At 42.0% G+C, this 17,863-nt stretch overlaps 1 protein-coding gene across 18 annotated transcripts in view; it reads left to right on the top strand.

Moving 5' to 3' along the window:
- The first annotated feature begins 3,952 nt into the window (after positions 1–3,952).
- Positions 3,953–17,863, top strand: part of thsd7ba (thrombospondin, type I, domain containing 7Ba) — a 239,415-nt gene continuing 225,504 nt past the window's right edge. For 8 of the 18 annotated variants that reach the window (XM_061842236.1, XM_061842232.1, XM_061842233.1 and 5 more), the window contains exons 1-2: positions 3,953–4,153; positions 11,063–11,214. The gene's annotated coding sequence lies outside the window, so the exon portion shown is untranslated. Of the gene's footprint in view, positions 4,154–5,867; positions 5,958–11,062; positions 11,215–16,396; positions 16,516–17,863 lie in introns of all 18 variants that reach the window. The other 10 variants (XM_061842241.1, XM_061842242.1, XM_061842245.1 and 7 more) reach the window with 5 other exon arrangements.

Here is a 17,863-nt window from a genome sequence, read left to right as displayed (position 1 = left end):
TTTTTGCAACTCCCGCCATGAAAATCCTCTCGAGGGATTTGTTTTCGAAAAGAAGCAGGAAGTGCCCTCAAGTGGACTCGTTTGTTTCCATTAGTTTTACCTCCGGGAAGGTAGCTCGTTCCTTCGTGTTAGCCAAAATGCTGGCTCGTTGCATTGCTGGACAGTGCTTGAACACTTGGGAAGATGGATTTATCCTTCAAAGGTTTTGAAGAGACCTATGAACCTATGAAAAATGGATTGTACGGGTGCAAAGGACCAGAGCTTCGTGGGTTCCAAATGATAGGTAGGTGTGTATTCAGTTACTAAAAAAAAAATAATAGTTTGGGGCGGACCACGTACTTGGTCTCTCATAACGTAACAAAAGATCCGCGTACGTATATATATATATATATATATATATATGAGCGCGCCGGAGGGCGCAGCAGGGTCGCCTTGCCAGCGAAGGCTGCCGTGTCGGCTCGCGGACGGCTGCGGCTATGAACAACGCTTCCGACAATGGCGCACTCAGCCGCGTGGGACGACAACGCCGTAAATCAGCCCGGCTCGCCTCCGTGATAAGCCACCCCGGCCGAGGCGCCACGTCCGCCGGTCACGGCTTCAGCAAAGGCTGCGTGTCGGGCTCGTGGACGGCGGCAACTCTGAACAACGTTGCCGACAATGGCGCACTCAGCCGCCTGCGACGACAATCCCTTAAAGTGCCTCGGCTCGGCGTTGTTGTTCATCGAGGACGGCGGCGGCTATGAACAACGCCGAAAGCGGCCCGCCTCGGCGCCATGATAAGCCGCCTTGTCGGCCGGGGTGGCTCGTCGCAGCCGGCTGCCGGCCTTGTCAGCCAGGGTGGCTCGTCGTGGCGCCAAGCTCATCTCCACCGTGGAAATGGATCAGATGGGGAGGCGGTTTGGCCGTGATCGTATATCATCTGAATATGGCTTGAAACAATAAGGTAATATTGCCCTGGTAACTTCACTCGGTTGTGTGATGTTTTCTTCTTCGAAAAGACCTTCCGTGTCTGAAGGGGCGTCTCCCATAGTTGGGGCCACCGCATGTTTTCAATGGCGAATGTCCGGGGTGACGTCACGGACTGGAGATGTAGCCAATATGGCGAGCACTTGGATGTCGTCGAATGACATATCAGCAACTTTGCGCACCGATGACGCCCTCTCCGCTCGTATTTATTCTTTCGTATCGACATTGAAGTGAATAATGTTATATGTATTTTTCATTACAATTTCTACTTTAGAATGTTTATAGGGATGACACTTGACCTTTAAGGATGTACCAGCTGATTTTTTTTTTGCGTGCAGCAGCCTGGAGTTCCCCTTGTGAATCGCTTTTTTTGGGTTTGTTTTTAAGATACAAACATACCAATGTGCTGTTTCACCATCCAAACGGTACAACTTCCTCCTCAACCTCATTGCGGCCCTAAATGGGGTCCTTTGTAGGGGTTTATTTTCCCAGTACAATTGAATTCCTGTAAAACTGTAAGATTGGGATCTCTGATACCGAGCGTTGCCCTCACTGCATCCCATCACCTCAAATCTCGGCGGATTATTGTGTTTTTGCGTAAACAAAGATGTGGACTCAATAATGCATGTGGCTTTGCAGAACTGGGACCAGCATCCGGTCTTAGTTTTGGGAATATTTCGGAGACCCCTCCGTCTTAGAATTGTTTACAGTACATGTTGACCACATTGTTGTCAACGTTTAGCTGCACTATATTCCCAGAGAAAAAGAAATATTGATCGGGATATGGCAGCTGCAGCTTTTGCTCTGCTGATTGTTTGAGAGTTGTGAAAAGACATTTTTACTTGGAAAAACAACAAAATCAGATTCATGAACAGTGCGGCGCTCACGGATGGACCTGGTAGATCATAGACCGCCTCGTGAGGACACTTGGAGGATATTTAGGCCTCAGGTGGGACCGCGCCACCATAAAGTAAAAAAAAAATTTTCAGAGCGATTATTATCTGTCAGGTAGCGAGACACTTGGTTATTTGCTTTGAGCCGCGGTGGCTGAAGAGGGACGCTTCAAGGCAGCTGACAGAATGTATCATTATCAGAAGTGCCAACAAAGCTTCTGGGATATCATCAATAACATCAAGAGCGCTGTGTGTGTTTCAGTCGACTTCATGTTTCTACTCTCTGTTTACCTTGCTCATGTACTTATATAAAAAAAACAAAAAACACACAAAAAAAAGTGTATTGTATAGCAGGTATTTGTTGCTCATTGACAGGAACCTCAAAAAAATATTTGCCTTGCGTACTGAACTGTAAGTGGCACCAAGATGTCTTTCAAAGTTAGATAGATAGATAGATAGATAGATAGATAGATAGATAGATAGATAGATAGATAGATAGATAGATAGATAGATAGATAGATAGATAGATAGATAGATAGATAGATAGATAGATAGATAGATAGATAGATAGATAGATAGTGTGTAAGAGTTGTATGTGTCTATTCTGTGTACGACATGTATAATGTCTGACATTTTGGGCCTTTTGGTGATTCATCTTTATGTATTTTTTTTTGTATTACTCAATTTTATTAATGTAGCATGTTTACAAACCGCTGCAGGCGAACGAAAGTGCTGCACACAAATAGAAAGTGAGAATGAAACACAATCCAAAATGAACACCAACAACTACAATGAAGAAATGAAAAATTCGTGCCAAAATAAAGTCTTTAAAAACACAAAACCAATTTGTGACATTGAAACACTTCTTCAGCACATCATCTGTCCTTGAAACCGCAGGTGTCACATGTCCCGCCCTTGGGCGGGGTTGTTCTTTTCATTTTACTTTATATATACTGTATATACACACAGAGACACGTAAACTTTTATTTTGAAACTTTCACTATTATTTTGCTGCAAGCACCGCAAAACCGGAAGTTGTACGACTCTAGTGCACGGATGGCTTGCAGCCGAGAGAAAAATTGACCTTTTGGCTTCCATTCTATGCAAATATGTAGTTAAAAAAGAGTTTGTGAAGTTAGTTGGGCACACGGGTTTATTGAAGTCAAGGTAAAAATGGGTTGTCTGCATCAGTCCTCTGTAAAAATTTCTAAACAAATCATAGAATGACACAATGCTGTGCATGGAGACCTCTGACAGGGAAAATCTGAAAGTCACAAATTGTGTGAGACAAGCTAACAAAAAAGTTCAAGCTAATTTGATGCATGCTAATAGTCGACGTCTTGCAAATTGTACAAATTAATGCAAACCTCATGCAGTCGTTGTTTGTTTTTACAGCTTTTTATGGCAAGCTCAGGTGACAATTATATATTATACAGCTGGATTTATGTTTCTTTTTTTTGGACATACTGTGAATATGTTCATCCTTAATCGACATAGCTAACACATTTACTGTATGGATAGGTTTCCAATTACGCCATCTCGTGTGCCATAGAGGTCAAAGAACGCAGGTGATAGGTGAAGCGGGAAGTTTTTTTTTTTTATCGTTAATTTTTCCGATTGGTCGAAGGGTGGTGGTGACACACAAGATGGCGTCACTGGAAACCTATCCATTGCCTTAGTTATCTTTTTTTCAAGTTTCACTCTGTGATTCTACCTGATATGAAGATTGTACATTTAAACTACAAATTACATTAAGGACGTGTCTTGCATCACTTTTTCGTAGAACGCCACAAGATTGCATATTTCAGGTGCAAAGATAGCTTACTTCATATACAAAATACTGTGCCATATTTGCACTATAATAAGTACAGTTTTAGAAACAAATGAATACAGCTAGAGCAAAAATAAAGGAATTTAAGACACTGAATATACTGTACTGCACTTTACCAGTAAACAACTTTTCTTAAAAAGCTTGTTGTTCCGCCAGTGGCCTCTTGGTGGTCTCAAGGTGAATGAAGTCTTGGTGAGATCCTTCAGAAGAAGAAGAGAAGCATTCAGGAGGTCCAGGTGTGTCTCCCCCCCCCCACCCTCAGTGCACAGTTTTGTAAAGTTGTTAGTAGATGACAAGGAGGAACAAGAATTGAAGTTTCCACTGACCAGTGAGGCGTCGGGATGCTGCAATTGTAATCTTGCAATCACATTGTGAATGATGTCACATGTGTTGCTTGCAGTAGCTAATAGTTCACTGTAAACAAATAACTGCAGTTTTCCAACAGTCGTTAGTTCGTCCTTTGGTGAGTAACCTTCCATTCCCAATAATCATCAATGTAAGGATCGGTTCAGTTCTCCTGTCCCATTCAATCCTCTCTCACTCCAATTTAGCCCCAATTCCAGTACTCTCGTACATCATAATATTTTCTCCGGGACGCGCTTTTTGTTGTGGAGATGCTGGCCGCCTCCCTAATAGGGCAAGTAAGGAGTAGCTCCTTGTGGTTCTAGGTAAAGCATTGGGAGCAAGAAGGAAGGAAACGTCAGATCGTGATATGTTTCCAATTATGCCATCTTGTGTGTCATAGGGGTCAGAGAACACAGGTGATAGGTGAAGCGTGAAGTCTTTTTCTATCGTTAATTTATCCGATTGGTCTAAAGGTGGTGGTGACGTCATTGTAAACCTAACCATACATCTTGGGAAAAAAAAAACCAGGGGAAAAATACAATAAGAGGCAGAAACAAAGAAAAAAGAGAAAGTGAGTCGAATTGGCTACACGAGCCTGTTCAATCTAAGCACCCTGAGGTGTGGAAAGTGATTACAAAGGGTGAATTAATCAAATTACAAACAGAACATTCAGCGAGTAGAATTTAACTCGAGTAGGATCAATGAATCAGTTACAAAATGCACTGAATAAGCTCCAGAATAGAATGTTTTCTTAGCTACATGAGCAATAATTGACCATAATCAAAAGTACCACTCATTTATTTATTAAATAACCTAGATCATGATCTGCTGTCAGAATAATTATTTTTTTTAATTTATGAATCACTTTCTGACATGTAGGAGTGATTATATTCTGCCACAGGAAAACAGGCAGGATTTTGTTTGTGGTAGGAATTTAGGGCAAGTTGCTTGTGTGTATTTCTCTCATCAAATACGTCGAGTATACGTTCTTTATTTCATATTATAAATTAGTGGCTCCTGCATTGAAGAAAATTATGTCTCACAAGTAATTGAACATTGAAGAAAGTAACATTGTATCTATTCATTGAAAACATCCATCCATCCATTTTCATAGCCGCTTATCCTCACAAGGGTCGCGGGGCGTGCTGGAGCCTATCCCAGCTGTCAACGGGCAGGAGGCGGGGGACACCCTGTACTGGTTGCCAGCCAATCGCAGGGCACATAGAGATAAACAGCCACACTTACAATCACACCTAGGGGCAATTTAGAGTCTCCAGTTAATGTTCCATGTTTTTGGGATGTGGGAGGAAACCAGAGTGCCCGGAGAAAACCCACGCAGGCACGGGGAGAACGCCCAAACGCCACATAGGCGGGTCCGGGATTGAACTCGGGACCTCAGAACTGTGAGGCCGACGCTTTACCAGTTGATACACCGTGCCGCCCTCATTAAAAACAATTTTGTTGCAATAACCAGCCATGGAGAACTTTAGTGTCATCACAAATTTGGCATTTGTTGTAATAAATGTTTTGCACAGTGTCTACATCAACCCATTATAAAACATTTCTCAATGTAAATTAAAAAATCTCTTATAGCATCCTTGGGGCATTCTTCCATATTGTGAAATATCCCCAAAAGACATTGTCGGGTGGGGGGATGGAAATTGTTTTTTTTTAGAAATGTATTTTCTATATCTGAAACCAACATTTAATTTCCAACCAATTCACGCCCACGATGTTTTTGCGAGCGTCAGGTCCAGCTTGCCCATTAACAGTTTTCCCGAGCAAAGCCCGCAGACAGCCGTTGCTCAATCATGGTTCAACCTCTCTGGCAGGGGCCACGGACGGAAGCTTTCACACTCGCTTCAAATCAAATCTGCGCGTGATCCATCACGGGCCTCTTGCCTGCGGCCAGCTTCGGACCAGTAAGGACCTCTTTCTGTTGTACCCATTGGCTACTTAAGTCTTTCACTGACATGTGTGTGTCTGTACACAGTAATTGAATTATAGATGGCCCCCTGTGCCCCTTGGGAGCTTTCCATCTGGTTTTATATGTTGTCTGACGAATGTTCGACACTTTGACTTATACATTGGCAGATGTCGAGACAGGATGCTGTGATTGTGGCTGGCTGGCCCTTTGGAGTATCCTAAATGTCTTGGATCTAATAAGATTTGATGGTCGTGAATGATGTATCGCGGGTGGATCACTTTGTCACAAGGGCGTCAAAAATATTTCTTCCAAGGTGTACGAACTTTCCAGGAAATTATAAGAATGCAAGGGCCAGTTTGACGTTCTTCTCTTTTATTTAACCAATAAATTTTAAATTTTGCGTTTTCTATTTCAATATTCATTAAAAAAAAAAGGCCAGGTGATGAAGCAAAAAGTCCAGAAGAAATCAGTTCCTGTACTATGCACATCTTCACATTCACAACCAAAAAAAGAGCAATTTGTATTGATGCAAGTAGGAAGTAAAGAATTTTAGATGAACTGTCATGGGTCACACTATTTACTCCTGTAATGACTAGAAATGTTACTACTTTAGTTAAAAATGGTTTGTGTGTTTTTACAAATCTAATAAAACCACTATCCGAAATCAATGTGGATCCCCCCCCAAAAAAAAAAATTGTTAAAATTGTAGTGAATTTCGGATAAATACTCAGTGTATCATTCCTTTGTTGGAAGCCACATATTCATTTTGTAAAACTAAAAATACCAAAAGTCATTCCTATTTTTTGGCAAACGTTGGGTGTCCGAAAAATGATTTTATTTTATTTTTATTTAAATGCGTTACATTCCAACTTCATGACTTAGTTGAATTTAAAACCGCACAGATAATGTACAGAATGCACAATAAATAAAATTTCCATAGTAGTCAGAGGCTGTTTGAAATCAGAGTTATGATTTGATGGGAACCGGTGGTTGACCCCCCCCCCCCAAAAAAAAAGCAAATACAAAGCAGAAATGTCTATCTAGCATTGTGGAGTGATTATGACAATGAAAAGAAAACACGCGGTTGACTTTCTTTGTTTTAAAATGTTTGAAAATCTAAAAATATATCAATCAGCAATGTTTGGAAAATGAGTGGAAATGCACTGTAGTTAATTAGAATTACAAGCTACCTCTTTTGTTGAAAATATAATAGAAGTGTAACTATTTCATTTTCCCTCTCAAAACAATGGAAGAAATTACATTTTGATTACTTTTCTTCTTTGTTTGCTTTTAGAGAATATCAACCAATAAACACGGCATGCAATCAGTGTTTCTGGAGTTATATTTTCGTCTGTTCTTCCCAAATATTGCCTGAATGGCTTCTTTTCCAAAGAAAAATAACACAGAAGTACTCAATGTTATTATTACTTAAGTTAACGCTGTGTTTTCTTTTAGAGCTTTAAGTACATCATTTGGGTGAAAATGGCAAAGGGGATCCATTTTTATGGGGTTGTCGATTGCTTGAGCAAAGCTATTTGAGAAAGCAATACCTCTCCTGTCATAAAATAGTCTTTATGTCTTCTTCGCTGACAGAGATGGTGAGGGACGGGCCCCAAATCATCACTCCGCAACATTTCTCTATTTGACTTCTTTTTATGACAACCCCCGAGGCGAGAACCACATGCACCGCAAATATGTCGCACGCTTCCTCTCTGTTCGTAAAGCTCTGTTTGTGTAATTCTCTTGAATACCCCGAAACTGAGCACGTTTCTCAATATGCCAAATTATTAGCTTTTTAGCATAAACATGAGATATAACACTCATCTTAATTCATAATAAGAAGGAAGTCTGAAAAGATGTTGAATAGAATCTTCCATGCTCACTCATATATGTCCTTCTTGCTATTGTGCAGAAATAATTGGTTGCCCTTTGAACGGAGGTTAATAATAAAGAATCCAACATAAAAACTAAAAAAAATGTAACCTAGCTCTGGTATACTATAGGAGCTTCTCTAAAGGTTACCATAAAGTAAGTGATTTAGCAAGTTAGGAATTTCTTGCACAGATGTGCAGAAAGAAATCTGACAAGTGAACATGACATTTAACCACACTTGGTCATGTCAGAACATGCTCTTTTTTTTTTTTTTTTTTTTTTAATACAAGGCATGCACAGGCTGCTATGGTATGGATTTCCAATGAAAATAAAGACACTTAGGGGCTATACAATCTAATGGGATACCATGCAAGAACTGGATCGAAACACTCCGCCTTAACAATCCGTTTTCTAATAATAATTTTCTCATGTCTCCAAATAAAGTAACACAAAAAAGTTCCAAGATGCATTGCAGTGTACGTCGAGAACATTGTTAACTCCCAAAGTGAGCAATGCACCATTTTCTAAATGCTTTTCTTGGATATCGCAGATCCCATTAGATTGTACCTAATAAAGTGTCCGGTGCGTATACGGAAACTGACTTTTTGTCGTAGCTGTAACCCGATCTTAATCACCTTTCTGTTGTACTGACTTTTATCAGTCTTTCTCACCTTACATTGTCTGGCGCCTGCGACAAGGCTCCAGTAATGATGACTCACACAACACAACACCCTTTTTCTCGTCTCGCATCACGCACAGATACCCTTTTCTTATGTTATCCTTGTCTCATCCCCCATGATTCATTAGATTTTCTGGTTTGGGAAGCCCGGGGGCTGGCTGCCATCATAATAGGCAGAGAAAGATCGTTTCTCCCGTCATCAAGTTTCCGAATCATCTGGAGGGCTTTTATATATTTTTTTCTTCTTCATACATAATGACAGCACCTGGCTTTGTTTCACAGAGACACCAGATGCCATAAATCATGATTTAAAAAAAAAAAAATAGTAATTCTGCCTGCATTATGTTGTATGATTCATTTACCCAACAAGTACTTCGATCTGGATGCAAGCTGCCTCGGTTCTTTTCTTCACTAATGGGCATTAAACCATCTCATATGCGTAGTTTTGCACTATAAAGGTGATATGTCAGTATTGGATCCCTGGGACACGTGGCCATTATATCTCCTGGGGGAAGTTTTCTGGAAGATTCTTCTCCATTGGTTTGCTCATTCACGCGCAACAATGTTTGTGAGGTCACTGATGTTGGCACTAGGGGGGCAGGGGATCTGCTGACTGTCACCCTCTGTTGTAGTTTGAAGGGGTTTGAGGTCAGAGCTCAAGTTGTCTCACACCAAACTCATCCAAGCAAGTCTTTATGGAACTTGTTTGTGCACTGGCATTGATCTTCATGATGAAAAAAAAACCATTCATGTAAGAGTAAAGGTGACGGGTCTATGAACACGACAAGCCAAAGACCTGATTGATCAGTCGATTGATTAACTGGTTTACTGTCGTGGTGGGTCCAAAGATATTGCCGTTGTCGTAAGAACACTCCACAGTGTAGTCCACGTTTTGCCTGAAGTCAGCTGAGTTCAGCTCCAGCAGTCTGTGACTCTGAACACGATGGTAGAGAGTGAATGGAGAAAGAACAGTGGCAGCAGGGTGGGCTAATACTTAGCACCGACCGTATGCCTTACAGTTCTAAGGTCCCGCGTTTGAATCTGGGTTCAGGTCCTCCCTATGCTTATATGAGTTTTCTCACACATTCCAAAAAACATGCATGTCCGGTTAATTGAAGACTATATCTGTAAATGGACCTTTCCGACTGGCGCTCTTCAGCTCCGCCCCCCCTTAGCAACAGTTGCCATCTCCCACAATCTTCCAAAAATGGCGACTGAACAGAACAGGTTTGAAGCGGATTCTCTATCGGGAAGTCCCGGTGACGTCGCGGTATATTTTTTGCCAAATCCGCCAGACTCGTCCAAGAGGGTTCTACAGAGAGGTCTAAACTATTACACTCAAGGATATGTACACTGAATTAAGATTTTGGACGGTGCAGGATGCAATGTCAGAGTTGCAGCGAAACGTTGGCGATTGATGCAAAAAAGTTTGACGCCTCACAAACTTCATATTGTAAGGATAAAATACTGGAATCGTACTGCGCATGTAAAGTAGGGTGAGTACTTTTTACTTGGAAAGATCATGACTATCATAATAGTCTTTATAAGTGAGTGGGGTGTATTCATTTGACTTGGCTCGTCATGGAACCCAGTGCTGGGTCTTAAAAGTCCGATGTGATACAAATAGGCAAATAGACATTTCTCTTGCGTGACGTCGCGCATCTACGTATCACTAACCTGACTCTTCGGCATAAAACATGACACACTTCATTCAGCAGGTCAGTGATACGCTAACAAAGTGAAAGTTGTTCTCTTGCAATGTATAAAGCACTGATAATAATGCAATCAAACTCAGAGAAGTTACTTCTCTCTCACCTTCGAACATACAGCCATGTGTTTGTTGATATTGTCCACATTTAGATGTATGTGCAGGCTTCCCCAAGCCTTAATCTATCATAGACACTCCGTTAACTGTGTTTTATGCTTTGGAAAATGAATCAAGCGGGCCCCTTGTAACCTAGCAGGATATCTTTCATCAGAATTGCACGTTCCCCAAGTGCATCTGTGGACCATTTTCTTCGTAACACTAACTTTTCCAAGCGCACGCTACTGACAACCAGCATTACTTGTGGGACAATTCGGCGAGAGGGGCGTGTCAAGCCAGGGGTTAAGACAATGCGGCTATCTGATTGGCTATTATTGTACGAGTGATTGACAGGTCGGAAAGGTCCATTGTCCATAGGGGTGAATGCATGTGATTGTTTTTCTATTTTGGCAGGCAACCAGTTTGGGATGTACCGTCGACTGCGCAAAGTCAGTTTAAGATAGACCCTTATGCTAATAAGAGCAAGCCCAATAAAAAAATTGATGGATGGATCTTGTTAGGTTCTCCTGTACAAGTGCAGTAGAGTGCAGTAAGAGGGTAATGAAAAGTGTGCAGAAAGAGAAAAACAAACAAGCCAAAATGAGAGCTAGAGCAACAAAACCAATGTTGATGGCGCTGGGAGAACATGTTGAACTCCCAGTGAACTTGTTTTTCATTTCTGTTGTCGTCTGACTGCCTCGTTACATGCACGCACATAAAACCACGTTCATTTCCCCTTTTGCAGACCAACCACCCTGAGTGATAGATGCTACAGACGTCCACCGTGAGATCAGCATTTCACCTCTCGCACCTCTTGGCCCAACGCAGATCACAAGGTGCTATGCAGCAGACGCGACGCCCCGAAGTTACACTTCCCTCATTTTCAGATCGCGTGAGGTGAGAAACGACAAACTGTAGAGTGCGGCAACAAAGCTCGTCTTCCCATAGTTCCGTGCTGGCGTCAGACTGTGACAAAACAGCTCACCCTTGTTGACACAGCAGCTCCGTTTTGTCACGATATTCTTACACAACTTACTGCTAATGTGCTTTAGCAAGGCTAAAGTTGACTTCAATAAGATCTTGCAGAAAACCTAAAGCCGCATATAATTCGTTCATCAGAGGCTACTACAACATTTGCATTTTTGAAACACACAGAGCAGCGTCCTCAGGCGAACTGTGGTTTGTATGGTCAGGGGTTTAAACATTTAGAAGTTTGCCTTTTCAAAATCAGCATTGTGAATATCAACGTCTTTCTGTCAAGTCGTAACTACATTATGAATAGTGGGAGTTTTCATTCACGGTATAGCTGTAATTCAGTCTTGCCTGCTCAAAACTGAATTCCAACATCATTTTACCCATTCACGTGTGGGGTTTCTCATTAAAGATAATTGCAATACAGATATCTGCTTGTAAATTACATCTATCTGAATATGAATTGTAACTCTAAATCCAGTCTGAGCTGTCTAAAACATACTTCAGATTTGTCATAATTCCAGTTACAGTGAAGAAAATAAGTATTTGAACACACTGCTATAATGCAAGTTCTCCCACTTAGAAATCACGGAGGGGTCTGAAATTTTAATTGTAGGTGCATGTCCACTGTGAGAGAGGTAATCTAAAAAGAAAAACACAAGATCAGATACAGCTGCAAATAAAATTACAGAGGTGAAACGTTTCCTATAGTCGTTCACCAGGTTTTCACACACTGCAGGAGGGATTTTGGCCCACTCCTGCACACAGATCTTCTCTAGATCAGACAGGTTTCTGGCTGTCGCTGAGAAACACAAAGTTTCAACTCCCTCCAAAGATTTTCCATTGGGTTTAGGTCTGGATACTGGCTAGGCCACGCCAGAACCTTGATATGCTTCTTACGGAGCCACTCCTTGGTTTTCCTGGCTGTGTGCTTCGGGTCATTGTCATGTTGAAAGACCCAGCCACAACCCATCTTCAATGCTCTGACTGAGGGAAAGAAAGCTCACAATACATGGCCACGGTCATCCACTCCTTAAGACAGAGCAGTCGTCCTGTCCCATGTGCAGAAAAACACCCCCAAAGCATGATGCTACCACCCCCCACGTTTCACAGTAGGGATGGTGTTCTTGGGATGGAACTCATCATTCATCTTCCTCCAAACAGGGTGAGTGGACAAATGACCAAAAAGTTCCATTTTGGTCTCATCTGACCACAAAACCTTCTCCCATGACTCCTCTGTATCATCCAAATGGTCATTGGCAAACTTAAGACGGGCCATGACATGCATGATTTCAAACCACGACGTCATAGTGTATGACCAAACAGTCACCGTGGAAAGGGTGGTGCCAGTTGTTTTCAACCGAGTCCTGTCGTGTAGTCCTGGGCTGATTCCTCACCTTTCTCAGGATCATTGAAACCCCACGAGGTGATATCTTGCATGGGGCTCCATTCCGATTGAGATTGACCGGCATGTTTTCTAATGTTTGCTCCAACAGTGGACCTTTTTTCACCAACCTCCTTGGCAATTTCTCCGTAGCCCTATCCAACAGAGTTGTACAATTTTGTCTCTGGTGTCTTCGGACAGCTCTTTGGTATTGGCCATGTTACAAGTTGGAGTCTTACTGATTGTATGGGGTGGACAAGTGTCTTTATGCAGCTCACAACCTCACACAGGTGCATCTGATTTGGGATAATACATGGAGTGGAGGTGGACTTTTAAAGACGGACTAACAGGTCTTTGAGGGTCAGAATTCTAGCTGATGGACAGGTGTTCAAATACTTATTTGCAGCTGTATCACACAAACAAATCGTTAAAAAAAAATCATACATTGGGATTTCTGGATTTTTCTTTTTTGATTATCTCTCTCACAGTGGACTAGCACCTACTATGAAAATTTCTGACCCCTCCATGATTTCTAAGTGGGAGTACTTGCAATACAGCAGGGTGTTCAAATACTTATTTTCTTCAGTGTATGTATATCTCATATTTTCTTTCACCTCAAGTTCAGTTAAGATACCTGAAAAGAGACATTTGAATATATTGAATTGAGTTTAATTAAAAGTGTCTTGTAATTGTATTATGCCTTGTTCATAGGAAATTGTAGATGGCAGATTGTAGATAGGTGTAATTAACACGGATATCTGCAGCTGAATTGTAATTATGAACCCCCACACATATATATTGCAAAAGTGACACAATTTTGTCCTGCATGCGAAATGACGTTGCAAATATCTGAAATACCAATTGTGGATTGGGAGAATATAGTGAAGGATGTCTGAAATGTTCTTTTTGACCTGGCAAGACTGAACCACAGACATCTGCAACACAATTCCAGTGAGTAGCTGTTAAATGTTAAAAGGGGCCGAATAAAGGCTGCAGATGTTTGACAACAAGAGGTAGGGATGACGTTTTACCATCAGAAAAGTCTTTACTCATGAATGGATATTGTTCCTCGAGGCAGATGGCTGCCCCACCCTCGGTGATGGGGGAGGTGTGTGTTGTCTCCAGGGGTTGAATGTTAAAGACCACAGGTGTCAAACTCAAGGCCCGTGTGCCAGATTTGGCTCGCAACGTCAAATTGTGAGGCCCGTCGAAGCACAACATGTACGTGTACGTGACAAAAATGGTGAAGGGCCAAAAAAAATTCATTTTTAGTGTATCTCTGAGTACAAATACAGATAAGAGAATTTTTTTTTGCCCACAATGATGGTTCACCCAACAAACCACAGGCCCAGAGTCTTATTTATTTTTCTTACATCATGAAGGATGACATTGCAACAAAAAAAGGAAAACAGATAAAAACACAAACAAGTCTCTGCTCCTCTGTGTTATCAAAGAGGAACTTTGCATTGGTGTTAAAACTATATTGCATCATATATCATCACAACAGCGTGAAAACAATGTTGTTTCAGTTTGAACATCTTTATACTGGAATGTAAAAGGCCAGATTTTTTTACTGTATCTACAGGTCTTGAGTTGGATTTCATAAGATTGTGTTGGTGTAACTCATGTCGTGATTCTTCAAATCACGAATATGGATGGTTTTAAGAAGGCCACATGGTCGTTAGAACCATCAACAAAACATTTTTAATTTTGCATCACAGTTTGTAGGTTCCTGGTTCAAATCTCATTTCCAGCCTTCCTGCGTGAAGCTTGCATGTTCTCTCTGCTTGTGTGGATTTGATTTTATTTGGGGGTGTGGGGGGTACTGTTGAAAGACAACAACTCTTGTTTGTTGCTTTTCCAATGAAAGCTAACCAAAGAATGAACTCAAGCTCGTTGCAATTTGATCCATATTTATGTCCCGGAGCTCAGTACGATTACGTCGTCAAACGCACACAGGCGCACGGATTTCCGAGGCTGTTTTTTCTCTCTTTTCCGTGGAAGTCTGAAAGTCTCGTCATTAGTAGACAGAGGAAAAGAGCGCTTCTCCCTCCTATCCCTTACATTTATAGTTCATGCTTAGACACTTCGAGTTCTTGCTGCTGTGCCCACGCCCCATCTGGCTGTTGGTGATAAGGGCGGCCCAAGAGTGGGTGATGCAGGTACTCTTGCTTGTGTCGTCAAGAACCCGACTTATTTTCAGTTTGTCAGCTGTCATCCGGTTCCACTTCTTGCAACATCTGAGAGCTCCTGTGACTTCCGCCCTTCCGTGACGTCCAATGTAAAAAAAAAAAAAAAAAACACTCTTGCCAGCATATTGTCAGAACGTCTGTGTTTATGGGCAAAATCACGAGAGTACTTCCCCTTCTTGTACACAATGTTAGTTATTATTTTGCAATGTTAGCTGTTATTGTTATTTGATTAACTGCAATATTATATAATTATATCTTTAGCTTCAAATATTTGCCTACTCTGACTGCATCCCACGTGCCAAAAACATGCATGTCAAGTTCCTTTAAGAGAAAATTGTCCATAGTTGGGTGAAACGGTGTATGACTCTCTTCAGCAAAGGTGTCAAACTCTGGCCCGTGGGCTGAATTTGGCCTGCGCTGTAATTATATTTGGCCCGCGAGGCAATTTCAAATTACTATCAGAACTGGCCCGCCGGTATTACAAGTATTGCACACTTCTTTGGTTCCATATTAAAAGGTTCATTTGTTCAACCTTGGCCCACAGCTTTGTTCACTTTAAAATTTTGGTCCACTGCGAATGTGAGTTCGACACCCCTGATTTACAGCATTGGCCTCACACTTCTGAGGGCCTGTGTTCAAATCCCGGCTTCGCCTGTATGGAGTTTGCATGTTCTCCCCGTGCCTGCGTTGGTTTTCTCCGCGCACTCCGGTTTCCTCCCACATCCCAAAAACATGCATTAATTTGGGACTCGAAATTGCCCTGAGGTGCGAATGTGAGTTTTGTTTCTCTTCACGTGCCCTGAAATTGGGTGACATCCAGTTTAGGGTGAACCCTGCCTCCTTTTCGTTGATAGCTGGGATAGGCTCCAGGACTCCCACGACCCTCGTGAGGATAAGCGGCTTGGAAAATGAATGAATGAATTTTTATCGAGCTAAAATATTTGCCTAATCCTTACAGTACTTTGGCTGCATCACACATGCCAAAAACAGGCACGTGAAGTTCCTTTAAGTCTAAATTGTCCATAGTCAGGCGGAACGTTGGATGACTGCTTAGAGCATCTGGCTCCAAGTTCTGAGGCCCGCTGTTCAAATCCCTGCCTGTGTGGGGTTTCTATATTCTGCTTGCGGTTGGCTTTCCGTGGTTGCAAGGCAGTTGACAGATTAATAAAGCTTTTGTCACGTTTCTTGAATCGGATTAACAAACACCATATGTGATACGCGTCTTAAGAATGTAAGTGAGTCCTTCCTGCAGAGAGTTTGAGGTGTGGAATTGTGGAATAAGGTCGTTTGATCTTGATTTGGAAAAGAAATGTATGTCAGCGGGCCGGCACCGGCCGTAAACACATTCACAAACCCATTCACGCTTAGGCCCATTTCATTCGTCAGTGCTGTCCAAGCGCCGAGCACGGCGCGTAGACTTTGTTACAAGCAACAATATATAGCTGACAGCCCATCTGGCGTCATAGCAGGGCAGCGGTGTTTATCCTAACCCCTCCCCTCTCCTCTCCCTGTATTCTCTGTGCACCATTAGCTGCTCACTGGGCAGGAAAAGACCAACATGCTATCCTGCCGCCAATCATTCACGGCGCCTTCACTTGATTCAACCCACCTCAAATCCACTCCGACATGACAGCTCTTTCATCCACAGCGGTGGGTAATACATTTTTGCTGACTATGCTGTCTGGCTGTCATCATTAAAAATAGCAGTGATAGATAAATTTATTCTTAGGAAGTTTAAAGAACAACTACCTAAAAATAGAAAAAAAAAGAGATCAGAATGGCCATAGAGCCATTTTCCCTTTCTATAATTTTGACATAACTAAAACAAGTTACAAGATGTTTCCCTGCCACTGTACTATAACGTTATGGCAGGCACAAAGATACAAAGCAAACTAGAAAAAATATCTCATAAGTTATCTAACCACACAAAAGTGGATAAAGATAAAAAACGGGACGATACTTTGCAGTTCTGCAGGTACAGGTGAGCTGAAGTCCATCCCAGCGGAATTCGGACGAGAGGCGGGATGCAACCCGAACTGGTCGCCAGGCAATCGCCGAGCACAAGGTTTAATCCCTGATCTTCAGAAGAAAGATTATTACCACAATATTATCTCATGTTTAATAACAACAGCTTAGATCTGAGTCCGCCAATACCGTCCTGTGATTGTTTACTAACCCTGGCTGGAAAACAAATGTGATTCTTTTCCATTACTGAGCCGTGATTAACATTATTACCAAATAAACAAAGTGCCTCTTGCCAACTGAGTGGAGCGCCCAAAAGCCACAACGACCCATTTTGTTCTTCCTGAGGCACGGGTGAGAGGCTCGTCTCCGAGGGGCTTAAATAAATCTAATCTTCATTTGGTTACCTCCAATTCAACCTAAAGATCCCATACAATACAGCTGATTGAATTGTGTTGTTTTACTGCCACCCATTGTTCTCCGTTTCCCTTTAAATACAATATAATGAGCCCGTTTCAAAGACTTGGGGGTTAATGGCAATGCATTTGGGAACATTTGCGTTAACAAGGTCGCCTCACCCAGAATTAGGGTACTGTGTTTTTAGTAAGGCGCCTTGAAATAAACAAACAAAAGCGAGCGCAGAGTCGAAGAGTGAAAGGCGAGCCGCGTGACCTCTTCCCAGACGCCGTATTTGTTCAGGGAATTTCAGGTCATTAAAGTCCTAACAAGCCCATAGTTGTGAAAGCCCTGATAGTAAGTAGTTAAAGTGTCTCACAACTAATGGGAGAAAGGGAACGGCATTTGTACAATGACTTTGTTTGCCACTCTGTCTTCTACACAATCAGTGAAACAAAGCTATTCCCTGAGTTTAAAGACGGCGCTATCGGATGATTAGGATTCGCTGCACGGGCCCATTGAGTGCAGTTGTTTCGTGGTAATTTCGGAGTGATCCGCAATTCCTCACGGCAGTCAGACGGCAAAAAAAAAAAAAAAAAATACAAAGCAATTTAGAGAAGTAATATGAGCAACGTTCGGT

The sequence above is a fragment of the Syngnathoides biaculeatus genome, chromosome 14 (assembly GCF_019802595.1).
Source record: "Syngnathoides biaculeatus isolate LvHL_M chromosome 14, ASM1980259v1, whole genome shotgun sequence".
NCBI classification, from domain to species: domain Eukaryota; kingdom Metazoa; phylum Chordata; class Actinopteri; order Syngnathiformes; family Syngnathidae; genus Syngnathoides; species Syngnathoides biaculeatus.
Note: the sequence above shows the minus strand (reverse complement) of the source record. Positions and strands in the feature narration are given on the sequence as shown.